Below are 16556 nucleotides of genomic sequence, written 5' to 3'. Positions count from 1 at the left end.
CAAAATGTACCTGGCATGAAACGTTGTCTAAACTTTTGCAAAGCTGTAGGTAACTGAAAACAGAGCTTGTAAAAGCTGTCATTGCTAGCTTTGTCTTCAATAACAGCTAATGCAAACAGAAACTGCTGCAATGTTTTTGGAAGGATTCTCAACTTCTGCTTCTGCTTTCAGGGATTAGGAAAACACCCATGGTGGGAGGCAGATTATCTCACATCTGTCTACTTCAAGGCTTCTTGTGTCTTTCTCTGAAACATCTGGTACAGGCTGTTGGCAGAAGAACATAAACTAATTTATATGTGCATGTGTTTTTTATAGCTCATTAGCAGGGGCTGGTACTTTTTTTCAGTGAATTCTTGGTGAACTGGTAAATTTTTTTAGGTGAATCAAAACGAATGGTTTGCAGCACAGAACACTTGAAATATGCTCTTAGCTTTAAAAAGATGTGCCCAAGTAACTGTTTTTATTTTTTTCATTTGGCAATTATTTGGCATCTGAAACAGTAATATTTTTTTGAGATGAGCTAAACCAGAAAAAGTTTGTCACAGCAAGGAGTTGCAAGACATTTTATTTTGAAATAAATAGGTTTATTTTTTTACTAAGACAAAAAGTTTTCATTTGGCTCTTAAATATATTTTAAGTATAAAAATTGTACTAGAGGGAAACTTTAAGAAATGTAATGTATTGATGTTTGACTTAGGTCCTGAACTTTTTTCCTGATGGAGAAGTTAATAGTGGGATAAAGTTGGTTGTGCCAGCATTTTGATTTTTCTGAAAACCTCTCCAGTCTCATTTCTGAATGTTACCTGGCCTTAAGCAGTGACCATTAGCGATGACCTTCGGCTGGATGGCCACAAGCCTTGTGTTGCACTGAATTTGGCCTGAGGAATAAAGGGTCTGATCACCTGGGACACAAGGGGCAGCTTCAAGAGGCAGCTCTGCAGGTCGGGGTCCAGTCCTGTGGGTCAGTGCTGGAAACACCTGGAACTGAAAATGCCTTTAACTGGAACTGAAGATGCCTAAAATGCCTAGTGGATAGGACTCTGTGGAGTCTGACTGATCTGCCCACTGGGATGGAGTCTGCTGCTCCTGAGCCCAGTGGAACCAAGCAGCAGCTCTGCAGCAGCAGAGCAGAACAGCCCAGTGTCTCAGCTGAAGGAAAGTTTGCACCTGGAGAATGTTGTTGCCAAAAAGTGCAATAAAGGGTGGTTTGGTTTTGCAAAGCCAGGCCTTGATGCAGGTATCCGCCTTAGTGTTGGACCCTGCTGGCCTTTAGCACTGTTGCTCTTTTTCCCAAGCAGGGTAAAACCTCAAAAACCTTAAACTTTTCAACACCTTTAAAAATGTCTTTACTCTTAAGCATCCCTGCCACGATTAAATGTACAAATCAAACATGACAAATAGTGAAGTTAATTAGTCAGCTGCTTTTCCATCCTTCCTTTGTGCAGAGAAGTGATAAAAAGAAATATAATAGTACAATCTAAGGTCCATGAATTTAAGAGTAAGAGGTAATTTTTAAAAATAAAGATCTGGTTTTCTTTCTTCAAGCTTTAGTCTTCTATCTGAAGGCTGACCTCTATTTGAATGAGGGAATCAAACTCTTTGGTTATTGTAAAGGGATGAACTGAATATGAAAGCAATTGAGGGAAGGGATGGAACATCTAAAGGCTACATTGTCATTAGTTTTATTTTAGTGAAAATAATTGTACATGTTTAGTTTAAAATGTAGGGGGAAGCGTACTTTGAAATATAATTACATTTAGCAATCTTGTAGCTTTGTACTTTGTGCTATAAATTGCGTTTCCAGTTGTTTTTCATCTCCTGTAATTTAAATAAGTAAACCTTTTGTTCTTAAACTCTCTTAGTTCCTTCTAATTCTGTTGATGGACATCCATTTCTACTGCTTTATTTTATGTTAATATTTAACAATGGCATGCAGTTACCCCCCTGCTGGCACCACTCCACCTCCTTTGTTTCTAGAAGGCCTCTTTTTGCCTTGGTCTTTAGTTTTATAGAAGAATCCAAACTTCCTGTCCCTGCATCTAGCAGGAGCAAGGTTTCTGCATAAACGGACACAAAATCCCTCGGGAAGGGTGCTGGCCCCCAAGCAGGGAAGGTGGTGCTGGGCTGTCAGTCTCTTTTGTTCCTTGCTCAGATGGAAGTATGGAGTGGATGATGCTTTGTGGGCCAGAGCAAAGCCGTGCCAAGGGAATGCAAATCCACTAGGTGTGCCCAGGTAATTTAAAATGCTCATGCTGGCAGCTTTTCTGCATGAGTAAAGCCGTTTAATTAATGCGTTTTCTCCACTTTCTTTTCTTGACAGTTGATTCGAATTGAAACGGTCTGTAATAAGCTTGTCACGGGTCCTGGGGACAAATAACCCCTCCCTGCAGGTGGAAAATAAAGAGCCCGTGTGTTTTGTAATTCAGTGTGATCAGAAGGGTTGGTGGCAGGTAGGGCAGACTGGTCAGGCTGCAGCACCCCTTACAGCCCAGCCCATGGCTTGGCTTCACAGTGGTGCCCAGCAAGGCTTCAGGCAGGAGAGCTGGCACTGCTGTGGCTTTTCTGCTCCCCTGGTTTTACACAAGGACGTGAGAGTGGAGTGAGCATAATGGGCACACAGGCTGAGGGAGTGCTCGTCCCTGTCTCCCCCTCCTCCACCCCTCCAGAGAAAGCTTATGTTTAATTTGCTCAGCCTTGCGGTTTGACAGAAGTGAACATGGAGACCTGAGCCCAGGATCAACAAAGGCAGCACTGGGCATTTCAGCCACTGCCTTTGAAATAGGCCTTGACAATAATGGAGTTGGGAAGCCCCACTGTTCAGCCTTCTTTATAGTGTTAATAACTGTCCAGAAAGAAGAGAAGCAAGAAATTGCTCAGATTTCATCTCTCAGATTTCATCTTGCATCTAGAGTGCCGCAACAAATCAAACTGAAATGGGCCCCATCGTGGCTTCTGCACTGCCATGCTGAGCTGCCCTGGGCCCCTTCTCCCCCTGCTTTGCTGAGGGTTATAATGCTGAGCAAGTGCTCAAAGCAGGCTGGCTGGGGCAAACACATGTGCTTCCCAATGGGGCAGGTGTCCCAGTTAGGGCAGACTCAGAAATGAATTGGTTTGTAGAGTGTGAAGTTGGAGGCTGAGGCAGGAGCATGTGCCCAGTGACAGACACAGAGTGAGGCCAGAAGAGATGTCTTCTCTCCCTGCTCACCTGCCCTGGCTGTCCGCAGGACACGTCTTCCTTCCCTGGAATGTGCAGGGGCAGTTCTTCCATAAGGGATCAAGATGAAAATGGGGGTTGAGCTTGGGCAAGGCAGAGTTCATGCCTGGCCATCTCCTCTGGGCCAGGCTTTGAGGGAAGACAGCTGTGCCAGTGCCAGCTTGTGCCAGCAATGTTTGGGCAGTGGTTCTAACAAGAAAATATTGTTCATTGTTTAACAAATGTGAGCTCTTTGATGCCATTAACAGGTAATGCTATTTTTTATGCCTCGTAGTAGTCATGGAATTTGAAGTTGTATGCCTTGTCCTCAGGGATGCCTTTGGAAGAGTGCTGGAAGTCCAGGAGGACAAACGTGTGTATCATGTATTGAGTTACACTTCAAGAACTGATAAGAGTTGCAAAAATATTTAACTTCTGGAAAAAAAAAAAACAAACCAAAACAAAACAAAAAAAACCCACTAAAGCAAACAGTAAAATGTGCAAAAGAATTCCTAGTTTTAAAGCAAAACAATGATAATCAAAAGAAGTCGCATCTTTTCATGTTCATCCATCTCAGGTCTATGTAGTAGAAAGAACTCTGGCACCTTCATTGATTTAAAAGCTTTTTGGATCAATAATCTCCACCCTCTCTGTACATGGAAGCAGCTGGAATGCATTCTTATGTTGCAATAGACAGTGCATGGTGTTCAGCAGTTTCCTTATTATCTTTTGTAATTAGCAAATCAAATTTTTGTCTTTAATCCTTTTGCATCCAGGGATATTTTGTGCTCCGAAGGCTGGGAAGTATGTGTGAGCAGATTGTCTTGCCAGTTGGAATTCCCCAGGGCACTGGGGGAATCGCTGAAGAAGAGGGGCAAGTGTTTTGGTGATTGTGTGAGTATTTGGAGCTGCAGCATTACAGCATCCTTTCCCAAGAAGTGCAGCAGGCAGACAGGGAACACATGCTATTGTGTTCACATCTGGCATTAACATATAAAATTTGAGGCATATAAAGTTTCTTCCCGTACAACTAAATTAAAAACCTGTGGCATAAGGTAAATTGACAAGTGCAAAACTTCTTGGGTGGGAAATTTAAATGGTTACAAATGTTTCCTGGAAGCTGCTTCTGGAAGCGTGTTCTGAGCACGGCTGTCTGCAGGCTCACTGCCTAGCGGTGTCAGGGAGGGCTGTCCTGTTCCCATGATTGATTTCATTTTAGCAGGGGGGAAATTCTCTTCTGGTCATGAAGACAGCACTGCCACGTGGGACAGAGTCCAGGCTGCAGAGATGAGTTGTGCCACGTAAAATAAGCACACTTTGGCTCTCTTTGGAGGAGACAGGGAAGGCACAGTTCACTGTGGCTTGCCTGGGTAAAGTGGCACATGCTGATAACTATTGATGTACAGACACCTTATCTCTGCCATGGGCAACATGTTTCTTGTTTAAATTTGTAGCTCCTCGAATGTCTCAGCTGGGGTAATGCACTTGAGTGTCCTTCCTGGAGACCTTGTTCCTGACTGAATTTGATCTTCCTGCTGAAACGGAACCTGGTCTAAATAACACGGTCTCCTTCTTTGTGGCACTGAGGCAGGCCCACTGGAAAGCTGCTGTGCTGTCTGGCTTCAGATCAGTTGGGACTCTGATGTTGATGACTCTGTCAAAGCAGGTGAAGAAAAAAATGCAGCTGCCAACATCCGTTCAAGGCAGCAGGAGCTGGAGAGCTTGGCACTTCTGCAGCAGCTCTCTCCTGTGACGTGTCCACACCTTCCTTGCTCTGGGTCCTGTGTCCTGGGGTGCACTGACCCTGATTGCTATTGTAGAAAAGCAGAAGTCATGAAGGATGTTGGGTAGACTGAAGTCAAGTAGAGCTGCTGTAGCAGAATGAGACCATCTTGGTGTCTCCAGCACTGATACTCCGCTGCTCAGGTTGGGAGTAGCCTGACCAGTCCGTGTCCAGCCTGGGAATCCTGTTTAGACTAAAATTTGGTTGTGGCCTTTCTGGTGTTCCACGAGAAATGAAAGTTCTCTCATAGTGACCATACTTGTTCCCTCTTGATGCTGGCCTCCACTGGCCTTTGTCCATGCTGTGTTACAACACAAGTGTTACATCTCTATTAATGTCTTTGCTGATTTTATTAGCAGCCCTGCCATTTATGTACTTATGTTGCAAATAGTCCTACATGAAGGCACTTAGAAAGATATGTTATGGCTGCAGAGACCCAAGTGATCAATAACTTTTAGATTACTGTGTCACTAAACAGCAGGCTGAGACATGGAAAGGCACTGTTACTTTAGGGATGAGAGATTTTTATAAAATAAATCAATAGCGAATACAGGCTGATTGGTTTCCAGTTCAAATAATTCCAAGAAACATGGAGCCCAGGGGAAACCATGCCAGTCATACTTGGAAATAAACAACACATGCTTGCTTTCATTTATGTATTTGGGTCAGTACTCTTGAAAATGGATAGGGAGCGATTGGGCAGGGTATTAGTCTGGAAATTGGGAACCTGGGTTCTCCTTCGGGTGCTCCCAGTGACCTCTTCTCCCTCTGTTTCCCAAGTTCCTTTTGGTACTAACAGCCTTCACTCTGAGGCATGGTTGTAAAGCCCAGCTGGAGCCCTTTGGGGGCTGTCAGGAAGGTAAGTAATAACAAATATTCAGGGAGGTGATTTTGCTTTCGCAGTGTTTCCCTTTTTAGTGCTCCAAGCAGCCATGGGCTAAATGCTGGTAAGTGGCTGTCAGGTGCAGCCAAGGGCTGGGTGGTTTGTAGACAGGGATGACATGAAGCTACCAGGGAATTAGATGCTGCTGCCACTCCAGGAGGCTGCTGTGCCACCTCCCACGTGCAGGTGTGTTCACATGGCATGGGCTGGCTTGGCTGCTGTGCAAGAGTGCCTGGAGCAAACAAGTTGCTGCAGTACCAGTGCTCATCCCTGCTGGCTGGTGCTGCCCTGGAACACGTCCCTGGAGGTGAGGTGGGGAGACTGACACTGGGTGGTGGCTGCAGGAGCACACCTGTCCCTTGCCAGTGGGGAATGGATCTTTCTGAAAGTGTTCCAGCACTTCAGGGACTTTGCAGCATCCACTGCCAGGAAACATTCCTCTGTGAGCTTGAGGTGTCTTCAGTTAATTCTTGTTCTAGGCCAAGACCTGCCTTCTACTCTGCACCGAATCCTCCCAAAAGCTCTTTTGTGGATGTCCTTCAAGGACAGTTTGGTGACAACACAGTTACCTGCTACCTCTGGCACATAGTGGACAGTGACTGAAGGTCCCAGAGATTTTGCTAGAGTGCTGGTATTATACCCACTGGCTTATTGGATCACTACTTTTATCTTGGGATGGGTTGCTGAGTCCTGGAAAGCAGCCAGTGGAGATGTGTAAGTTGTGAAGGATATTTTCTAGAACTGCAGCATAGTTCAGCAGCCAGGGGCTGACTGCTGTTCATCTACTAGTGGCAGAAGACAAATTGGAAAAACTTATTTGAAAAAAGAAGTGAGAGATACTTGAATGTTGTTTTCTCACATGGGTTTGTTCCTCCTTGTCCAAACAAGAGAAGGAAACAGGCTGCTCTAATCTGACTTGTGTGTCTCCACTTGAGAAAGGTGTTTCATGGTGGTGACAAGGTGTGGAATAGTACTTTGGTCTAAGATTTGGGATGCTTGGAGTTAAGCCCCTTTTGTGACCTGGATATGCCTGTGACACATAACTATGTCACCTGGTCTGGCTGTGCTCTGTGTGCAAAGTGGAGAAAAGAGTATTCCTCAGACTCAAAAGAATGAAAGGTAATTATTTTGAGGCACTGAGATAAGGGAAGCCATATAAGCATCTAAGACAAATAGATCTGCTCCCCCTGAATTCGGTGGCAGAACTTCTAATGGGAGCAAGATCCAGGCCCCATCTGATAAAGAGTTTCATCTGGATTGCATATGGGGGTAGGCATTAAAGGACCCATCTAAGGATCTCCCCTCTGGAGTACATCTATAAAAGACCCTCTGTAGTTGTGTTCAAAGCTCACAGTAATGCCAGTCTCCTCAGGACCATTCACTTAGATCATTCAGAAACTCTTTCTTGTCTAAGCCCTGATGCTCTCCCCCAATGGAAGAATGTGGTTGAAACTCCCATGCCGGGAAGACTTGAGATTTGTTTTTTATTTGAACCCAAAACATTAACAAATTGGACACATGTGCTCTAAGACTAGAGCCCGCTCTTATTTAAGCCAATGCAAAACTCTCCTTGATCCCAGCAGGATCAAGGTCTTGAATATTGCTTGCACTTTTTTAGAATATCTGTCTCTAAACGAAACAGTGACAAACTCATTCTGGATTTATCCCCCTTGACTGATTTGCAGCCAGAGAGGTTTGCAGACCCTCCCTCTTGGAACAGAGGAATTCACAGTCTTAATTGCTGACTGAAAGACCAAGGGCAGGTATCACTGTGCCTTCTCTGTGGCACGTTCTTTAACATGTGAAAGTCAGTGCTATGATTTAGTCTTTTTTTTTAGCATTTAAACATCTTTAATGCTCTTGTCAGACTGTTGCTCCAGGTAGCATAGTGCTTCTGTTCACTATCTGTGATTTTCTTCCTCTTCACGCCAAAGTACTGACAGGTGAGTATTATATGTGTAGGAAGCTATTTGGCAGAAACATATGCCTTGAATATGTTTAAATTCCTTGTAAGTCACTTGATCAATGTGCAGTATTTGTGCCCTCTCTATCTTTGCTCTAAATTCGTATTCATCAACAGAGGTTGCTTGGTACTTAATGGGACACTGGGGGCACTGAGTGAAGGGAAGGGACAATACACAAACAGGGTGAAGAATGAGGACAAATGTAGATGAACTTCCTCCAACAGGCACAAGATGCTCATTCCTGAATAAAAAATGTGAAAAGGTCAAGTGCCCCCAGAGGTTTCTATTGTGACAGGCACTTAACCCCTTCACTCCTGGTTATCTGCTTCAGCTGCTGGGCCACTCAGTGCACAAGTGCCATTAGCATCAGTGAAATGTGGGGCTGGGAGCTCAGGAGACCCACCTCCCTTGCAGGCAGCAGGCACTGGGTGAGCAGGAAATAATCCTTGTGGACACTGACCTTGTCAGTAGCTGTGTCTAGAGATAATTATTTCCTAACATGTAACCTTTTCATGGTCAATTGCTCCAGTATATTAGACAGAATTGTGATTTCCTTCTATCTTCAGACACACACAAGGTCTTGTCCTTCCTGCTTTGAAGGCGTAACTTAGCAAATGCACAGACAACCCAGTGCTGGCTGAAAAGTGTTGCTTCTATTTTGCTTAAAAGGAAAAAACTTTTGCTGCTTTTCCTTGCCACTGAGCAGAAGGGAACTGGGGTATATGCCCACTGCCATGTTTTTTGGACAGACAGACATTTCCCTTTAAGCATCTAATACTAACCAGGCAACTGTCAGTGTTTAGTAATCTTCTGCTCCACCAGGTTTCTTGCTTGTTGACTGATTTTGGTTTACCTTTTCCTAGCCTTTGATGCTTCAGTGTGCCCCTTGACACATCACCAAGGCATCTGCAGGAGGCAGAGGCAGGATCAGCAGAGTCTGTCAGTACAGCCGCTCCGAAGGCGTTGGCTCAACACCAGCATGAGCAGCCAGGGGTGAAGGCAGTTCTCTTGCATGAGCCCTGAGCCCAGTCTGCCCCTGCCTGAAGTGCAGCTCACAAGGGCTCTTGGATGGTTGGGACTGAAGAACGTGAGGGAGGACACTGTTCCTGCTCCTCCACCCCAAAGACTCCTCCTCGCGTACTCGTGTTGCAGCTTGTTTGGCAGAGACTTGGGCATACCAGCCAGAACCTTTCTCTGGGACAGTCCCTTTTGGGAACATACTCAGCTGACCCCTTGGAGACACCTTGTGTGATCCAAACAATAGCACAAACCCAGCTCCTGCAGCTGTGTGTGATTCATAGGTGATATGTCTGCAACCTGCTCCCTGTTTTCTAGCAGTGCTTCATTGGTTTTAAAATAAAATTGCAAAACTAGGTCAGTTTGCCATTGGGCACTGTAAGACTCTTTAGCTAAATCTCCAGACTTTACCTAAAAGTTAATTTGAGCCAGACTTAGGAAAAAGATATATAAATATACTCAAAGTCTCACATGAGAAACTTGTCGGCAACGATTTGGGATTCAGAGCCATATTCATATTCCTAAGACTAAATTCAAAGCCACAGTTTAAAAGCAGCCTTGCACATGTGTATGTCCTGATCTTTAATTAGGCAAAACTCCCACTGACATCAATAGGAGTTTGACTTGAATAAGAACTGCAGGATCAGGTCCATAATTTGGTACCTGGGATTTGATTAAGCAGCTAAATTACTAGAACAGTTTCCCCATGTGTATAATTGCCTAATTAATTTTTAAAATAGCTAAGTTCAGCACTGGATATGGTGTACCTCTTGCCACGTGAAATGTATGCTATTTAATCCAAGTTGATGGAGCTATTTGGAAGAGCCTGTAGAATTTATTTTACCATTAAGTAGTACTGCTTATTTTAAGCTCAGAAATGGCCACCATTGTGTTAAAATGTCATGCTCCAGAGTAGTGCTCTGCTACATCCTAATTCTTGAGTTCTGGCTACTGTGATTGATATTGCAAGTGAGAAAACACTCTGGAGGCTGGGGAAGAACTTACTCTCTAAGTTGATTTTAAAATTCAATGCTTTGAAAAGTTTTTTTGTCTTATAAATGATTCTTTTTTTTTGTATGGTTGGTTTTGGTTTTATGTTTAGGGCTGCAGCATACTACCTGTGGTAGACTATGTATCAGAATAAGTTTGTATTATTTACTTTTTGCTGAAATTTCTGTCTAATACTGTGGGGTGGAGTTGATGTATTTGCTGCAGAAGAAGGACTTGCTTTCACAACTGAGGGACTTTGTTTGTTCTTTGTTTGAAACAGAGAACTTGTTCTGTAAGAAGAATAGGGAGATCATATCTGAGTTTCCTAAATGGAAAAATACTGTGGAAGGACTTGCAATGCCAAAAAGTAAAATCTGTTCTCCCTAAATGTATATTTGCATGTGTGTGTTCGTATGTGTGGGTCTTGTGTACAGACTTAAATAATTAGACTTGTAGCTGGCATAATGCACAGTGCCTACTCATGCTGTTGACTATTACTTAATAATGCATGTTCTCCCATTCTCTCCAGCTGAATTCCTAAGGCATTGCCATGGGAATTTTCCCTTTTTGGGGATTGCAGCGGAGCTCCAGGACTAGCTGTTGTTGTGACGTGCATCTTGCAGTAGCCCTCATTCAAGAACTCCATCCAAGCATCTCCTGCAGAGAATGAAACCATCAGTTGTCCTCAGAGAAGAGCTCCATGCTGCAGCCACGGTGAGCCTTGTGCCTTTGGGTCTGTCAGGGTGATGGGAGCTCGGATGCATGGCTAGGAGTTGGAATTCCAGCAGAGCACGGGATGGAGTGGGATACAGTCAAATGTACTGCTCAGAGAGGTAGGCTTGAAGCCTCTAGAAACCATTCTGCCCCTTGAAGGATCTAAGAGTGCTCAATAGGTAAACAAGTCATGGCTCTGGAACTGGCTCAGCTCTGCAGTGTTGCCATCTTTTCAAATGATAGCTTTTTGTCTGTTCCATCAATGCCAGAAACTTGCCCACAAAATAAGCAGTCCTGTACCCTTGAAAATTAACGATTGAACCCACCCAAAATGATGAGATGGTCTTAAAAATGGGAAGATTATCTTTTGTTTAAATTGGAGTCCTTTTGAAGGCTGTCCTGCTGTCTTGGTTCATCAACTTTTATTCTGTATTCAGCTCATATTTGAAGACTTTCTATGGGGATTATAGAAATGAGTAGAAGGGATGGAAACTTTCAGCTTTTGTTTAAAAAGAAAAATAGGTAACTCTGTCTTGCAGACGCTTGATTTCTACAGCTGAAATTTTCTGAATCATGATTTAACATTGTTAGTGATGACTAGAAGTGATGTCTATGGGTTTGGGATCCCTTGGGTTTTAAATGAAATTTGGAGATACCTTGGGGGTGTGTGTCATGTCATTTGCCCCAGCTCCTACTGAATCTCATTAATACTGAGGAGACTCCTCGGTTACAAAAATAGAAATGGTAAGGAGGCAGTGCAAAGTCTGTGTGTGGTAGCTGAGGCTGTGGTTTGTCTCCCAAAGCTGTGGAAGCGTCGCCCCTTCTGTCGGTGGCACTCTGCCCTCCTCTAGCGGTGGCAGGGCCACAGGAACCTCTCCCAGCTCTGCCGGGACCCGGGCTGGGCTCCGGTCACCCGGAGCGGCAGCTTTGCTCTAGACATCTCCTGCTGGGAGAACTTGCCATTCTCTCCGTTCAGCTGCGTTTTCAACTTTTGCCCTGATTTTTCCCTTGGACAATACCAGAAGTTTCTTGTTGGTGTGTCACTCGGAGGAGCCAGGGACGCGATGGTGGAAGTCTGACAGCTCCTATTGCCCTCTTGTTTTTAGTCTAGGTTTCTAACGTGTGAAACCAACAAGGGACAAACACCAAAAGGTGGGGGTTTTCTCTCTCTCTCTCCCCCCCTTTCTTTGTAAAATGCAAACATAGGGAAAAGAGCCAAGTTCCAATTTCTTGTCAAATTTATGGTCATTTTCCTGTAACTGTGGATGCTTGAAAAATCCAGAGTGACGCCACAAAGGGGAAATCTCTGTTTGTCTCGTTCTCCTCATTGTCTTGGCTTGCTTGACCCTTTGGGGATGCGGCCTGTCACTGTGAGCTGCTGTTGGCCTGGGAGGACAGACAAAGGCATGAGCTCTGTGTGAGCCCTTGTCTGGGTGGGGAGCAGCTGAGTGAGCTGGGCAGGAGCAGGAGCAGGAGCAGGAGCAGGAGCAGGAGCAGGAGCAGGAGCAGGAGCAGGAGCAGCCTGGCCCAGCCCCAGGTGCAGCTGCAGTGTGCTGTTTGCCTCTAGCCCTGCTGGCCCTCAGCCTGGCTGCTGACCTGCTGGGGTGATTTCCACTGGGCACGCCACTCCTGGGCCTGAGGGGAGAGAAAAGCTGAACCAGAACTTTTAAGAGCTACGGAATCACATCCCACTAAAATGAGAGGGCAAGTGATGTTTCCTTTAGTGGTCCCTTCTATGGGACAGAAGGCAAAAAGGTTTAGTCCAGTGACCTTCACTACAGTCTCTGGTTTGCTGTGTTATTCCTTTCAAGGAGGTGCAGGTGTCATTAAGCAAAATCCTGCAGAGCAGAAATGGCAGGATGAGGTCTGGGATGGGGTGGGGCTCTCCCTCCCAGCACACAGGATTCTCTCTTCCAACAAAAATAATGAAAGACTAGCTCCAAAAGGGTGGCGTGTCCTTCTCTCTTAAACCCCTCAAGCCCTTGCAGTTGCTGCCCTGGACTGGTTTGTTTGTCAAAGGGCTCCTGCCTAGCTGGCAGTCCTTTCTCTGCAAAAACTCAGTGCTTAGTGGCCTTTAGGTGAAAGGGTGTACTTAGGTTGGATATTAGGAGGAAATTCTTCCCGGGCCCTGGCACAGGTGCCCAGAGCAGCTGGGGCTGCCCCTGGATCCCTGGCAGTGCCCGAGGCCAGGCTGGACACTGGGGCTGGAGCAGCCTGGGGCAGTGGGAGGTGTCCCTGCCATGGCAGGGACCTGGCACTAGATGATATTTAAGGTACTTTCCAACCCAAACCATCCCTTGATTCTTGGGGCAGTGAAGACATTGTTTTAACAGCATAAACGTCTCCTGAGGCTCAAAAAACTGTTTTTTTTTTTCTTTTGGCTAAGTCTATGTGAAATATTTGATTTATTATGTTTCAAAAAGTAGTGTTTACTGCTGATTTTGCTACTCTGTGTTCTTTTACCTCAGATGATTTTTTTTGTTGCAGAAATGCTGGAAATAACAAGAGTGCAACAGATTTTAGCTGTATTTATGACTGTATTTATGATACACAGTTTAGTATGATGCATGAAAATAGGGTCCTCACTCTGCTTTTGTTTCTTTAGCATTGCAGCCCAGGAAAAGATTTAATACAGGAATAGAATTGAGGTAAAGACCCATGGTGTGTTTAAAACCTGCCCTAAAAATGATGAATGATGTCATGATGTGGTAAGAGTGGTGGAAGGACTTGGATAAGTCATGTGTCACAACCTGACAGGCAGTTCAGCACATCCAGGTGGGTGTTGGGGTTACAGTTTTTGTAATGCACTGATTTTTTTTTTTATTCTCCACAAGAAGTCCTTTTTTTAGAGGACTTCTGTGTGCTTTAGTGTTCTTCCAAAAGTTAAAGAGAAAATGAAGAACAAATATGAATGGGAAAAAAAAAAGAAAAGAAAAAGAAAAAAAAAAGAAAAATCAAAACAGAGTGGAAGTTTGGAGCCAGAGTACAGATAGATGTAGTTTTCAGGAAATTCATGGTAATTTTTGGGTATGTGAGATTTGGTCATACTGTGAAATGTTTTAAAACCTCAGTTGTGCTAAACTTGCATGTTAATGGTAGTTTTGGTAGATTTTGGATAGAGCTGAGAGCTGATACCCTTGAGTCCCTGCAGGCAAAACCTCTGGGTTATCTGGTTCCATAATCCTGGGTGGATGTATGCAATTGCAGCTTTGTTGCATCAGTCTCTTTGAGACGAGCAAAAGGGAAGATTAATTTCCTAGAAATAGCTTTCTCTGCTTTGCATCCATATCAATTTCAGTGACTTAAGATCTCTTTCCTTTTTTTTTTTGAGAATGGAGGGAGTGTTTAAACTGAAGACTTATGGAGCATAGCAGTGCTGCAAACTTTTCTAAGCCCCAGGCAAAAACTAAACATCAGTATATTGCAGTCTGTTTGTATGGAATATTTGAAGAGCTTCATTTTTATCTTTGAGCAGTTTAAGACTCTGGAGAGATACACAAACCTCTTCCTTCTCCCTGTGAAATAAACAGGAGCTAATATGTATTGTTGCTGCATTCTAGTACTTTTTTGTGATCCTTTACTCCACTATTCAATATTTTTCAATTTGATTAATCCTTGTAGTGCAGGGAAAGCTGTGTTTAATTCTGTTGTGATCACCTCTCCCAAAAGGCAACAGGATTTTCCTGAAATGACTGAACTTGTTTGAATAAGGGTGCTTTTCCAAACCATCTGCTTTGTCTTCATTAAAAACCTGTAGTGATGGATCTGCATCGCTGTCACCTGTGGCGAGTGACTTGTAGCCCAGTCAGGCTGTGTTTAACTTCTGTGTCTGTTAGGCCTTTGCTAGACTGGGAAACTGCTCTCACAGTTTGGTTCCCACAGAGGTGTGCATGAACCTAGGCTTTGATAAGCTAATTAGACAGAGTTCTCTCACTGAAATGCATCTCCACAGCCTTTAATCAGCTCTGTGACTCTGCTCTTGGCTGCTCCGAATTTAAAGAGGTATTTTTTGTCCCTACCCCTCTGCCTGTTCCCTTTTCCTTGCTGTGCTCTGTGGTTTGCCTTTAAATATCTCTGGGGGGTGGAACTGTCTGTGTGTTTTGTATGTTATTGAGGATCTGGGAGGGCCTCTGGGTGCTGCTGTAATAAATGTTAAATAATAAAGCTGAGAGGAGGTGTTGCTTTAGCAGTGTCTGGGTGTACCAGGGAAGAAATGGAGAGCAGATCCTCTTAGTCTCTCCCCTGGCTAACCAGCTGGAGTCCTGGGAGACGCTTTGCAGACCTACTGTGGCAAAATCATCCTATTTCCTTTATAACTATATTGATGGTTAGGATCTGTGTCCCTTCGATGTTACGGGGTTTTTTCCCCCTGAAAAATGCTGCTGCCTTCTTCTTGAAAGCTGAGAGAGATCCCCAAAGCTTACCAGGCAGAAAAGCTCAGGGAGCTCTCAAAGGATATTGCTGCTTTTCCCTCTAACCTCTTACAGTCTCTACCTTTCCTCTGTTCTTTTTTCTTTCTTTGCCAGTAAGGCGCTGTGTGCAGTCTTTTGTGAACCTTTGTGGGCCAGATTTCTCCCAGGTGCCTTTTTTCCTCCTCAGAAGCTGCAGAAGAGGCAGTGGATCTGAGGGGGAGATGCGTTTTATGATTTATGACACTTTATAAAGTGCATTTCGCAGCAGGATTGACAGAGCTGGAGACTGAAGTCCACCAAGTTTTGGGGCTGCAGATGCAGGTAGGGGGTGGATCTGCTCCTGGTGACTGTCCATGTGTCATGGACTGAGGAGGGACACCTCTGCTTGCTCCTTGCTTCCCTGCCTGAACTGTCTGTGTCAAGAGCTGGGGGTGGTGCCAGGAGAGCCCAGGACCTGCCTGTGCTGGGAGCCAAAGCCATTTTACACCTCTGGCACCTCTCCAGAAGCCATGGCAGGGCTCCTGTGTGTCACCGGGCTCCCTTATCAGCTGTTGCTCTAAAACTGGGCTTATTTTGACAACCCTTCCTCTTCTCCTTGGGATGCCTCCTGATGGCAGGGGTGTCAGCACAGCTCGCAGTGTGAGGAGCAGGGCTTTGCTCCGTGTTCCTTGGCACTCGGGTGCTCTGTCAGAGACTTCAAACAGGGCTCTTTCCCACGGTTTGTCTCTGCCTCTGCCCCTTTCTTGCCTGTAGCCTCAGGGCTGCAGCTCTCCAGCCATCTATTTATATGGCCCTCATTTGTCTTAGTCTCTTTGGCACTTATATGGCTCCCATTGGCCCAGGGCCTGAATGCCTCCCAATCTTTAATATATTTATCTTCACACATGCAGACACACAGGCATACCTGTGAGGTCAGGAAGTACCAGTGCTGCCATTGTACAGATGGAGGACATTAAATGGTAATTGGTAAACTGGGAGCAGGTGGTGGTGGGGATGGAGGAAGGCTGCTCTCACATGCTACAGGAAATGGCATCACAAGAAATGGTTCATGAGCCACAGTGCAGTGCTGGGAAGATGGGTCTCCCCACTCATACATGAGTCTTGCTGCCAGTGGAGTATGAGCTCCTAGTGATGTCCTATTCCTGTTTTGGCCTCTTCGTTCTTCAGTCTTGTTTTAAAATATTTTTGTCCCAGTGATACAACTTCAGATGCAAAGCTTCTGTCAAATTGCCCAGCCAGGATGCAGGAGGGAGGTTGGGGTCCCTTTAGTCTGCCAGTGAAAGCAAAGGATCTTTTAGAGGCAGGGCCCTTCCCTCTTGCTCTCTGGGTTTACTGTTCTTGGAGGGGGGGTTGGTCCCCTCTTTTCCGTGGCTGCAAGGTGGGGATGGGCCCAGCAGCACCATGGGCTCAGGATTTGCTTTGTTTAGCTGGAGCTCTGGGAGCAGACTGTCTGCTGGGGCAGGAATTTCTGGCAGCTGACACACGGCCACACTGTTCCTTGGCAGTGCCTTTCCCTCAGCCTTTCCCAAAGATGGCAATGCTGCCAAGCACAGCTCCAAATGCTTTGCAAACGTGACCCATTAGCAGTGTCTTCAGCACA

The 16556-nt window shown here is 45.1% G+C and overlaps 1 long non-coding RNA gene across 1 annotated transcript in view; it reads left to right on the top strand.

Moving 5' to 3' along the window:
* LOC128795257 (uncharacterized) overlaps nt 1-14768 on the top strand; it is a 64875-nt gene extending 50107 nt beyond the window's left edge. The window contains exons 2-3 of the long non-coding RNA XR_008433459.1: nt 10360-10544; nt 13150-14768. This is a non-coding gene — a long non-coding RNA (uncharacterized LOC128795257). The remainder of the gene's footprint in view (nt 1-10359; nt 10545-13149) is intronic.
* Nucleotides 14769-16556: the final 1788 nt, after the last annotated feature.

The sequence above is a fragment of the Vidua chalybeata genome, chromosome 14, assembly GCF_026979565.1.
Source record: "Vidua chalybeata isolate OUT-0048 chromosome 14, bVidCha1 merged haplotype, whole genome shotgun sequence".
NCBI classification, from domain to species: domain Eukaryota; kingdom Metazoa; phylum Chordata; class Aves; order Passeriformes; family Viduidae; genus Vidua; species Vidua chalybeata.
This window is presented reverse-complemented; position numbering and strand designations above follow the sequence as displayed.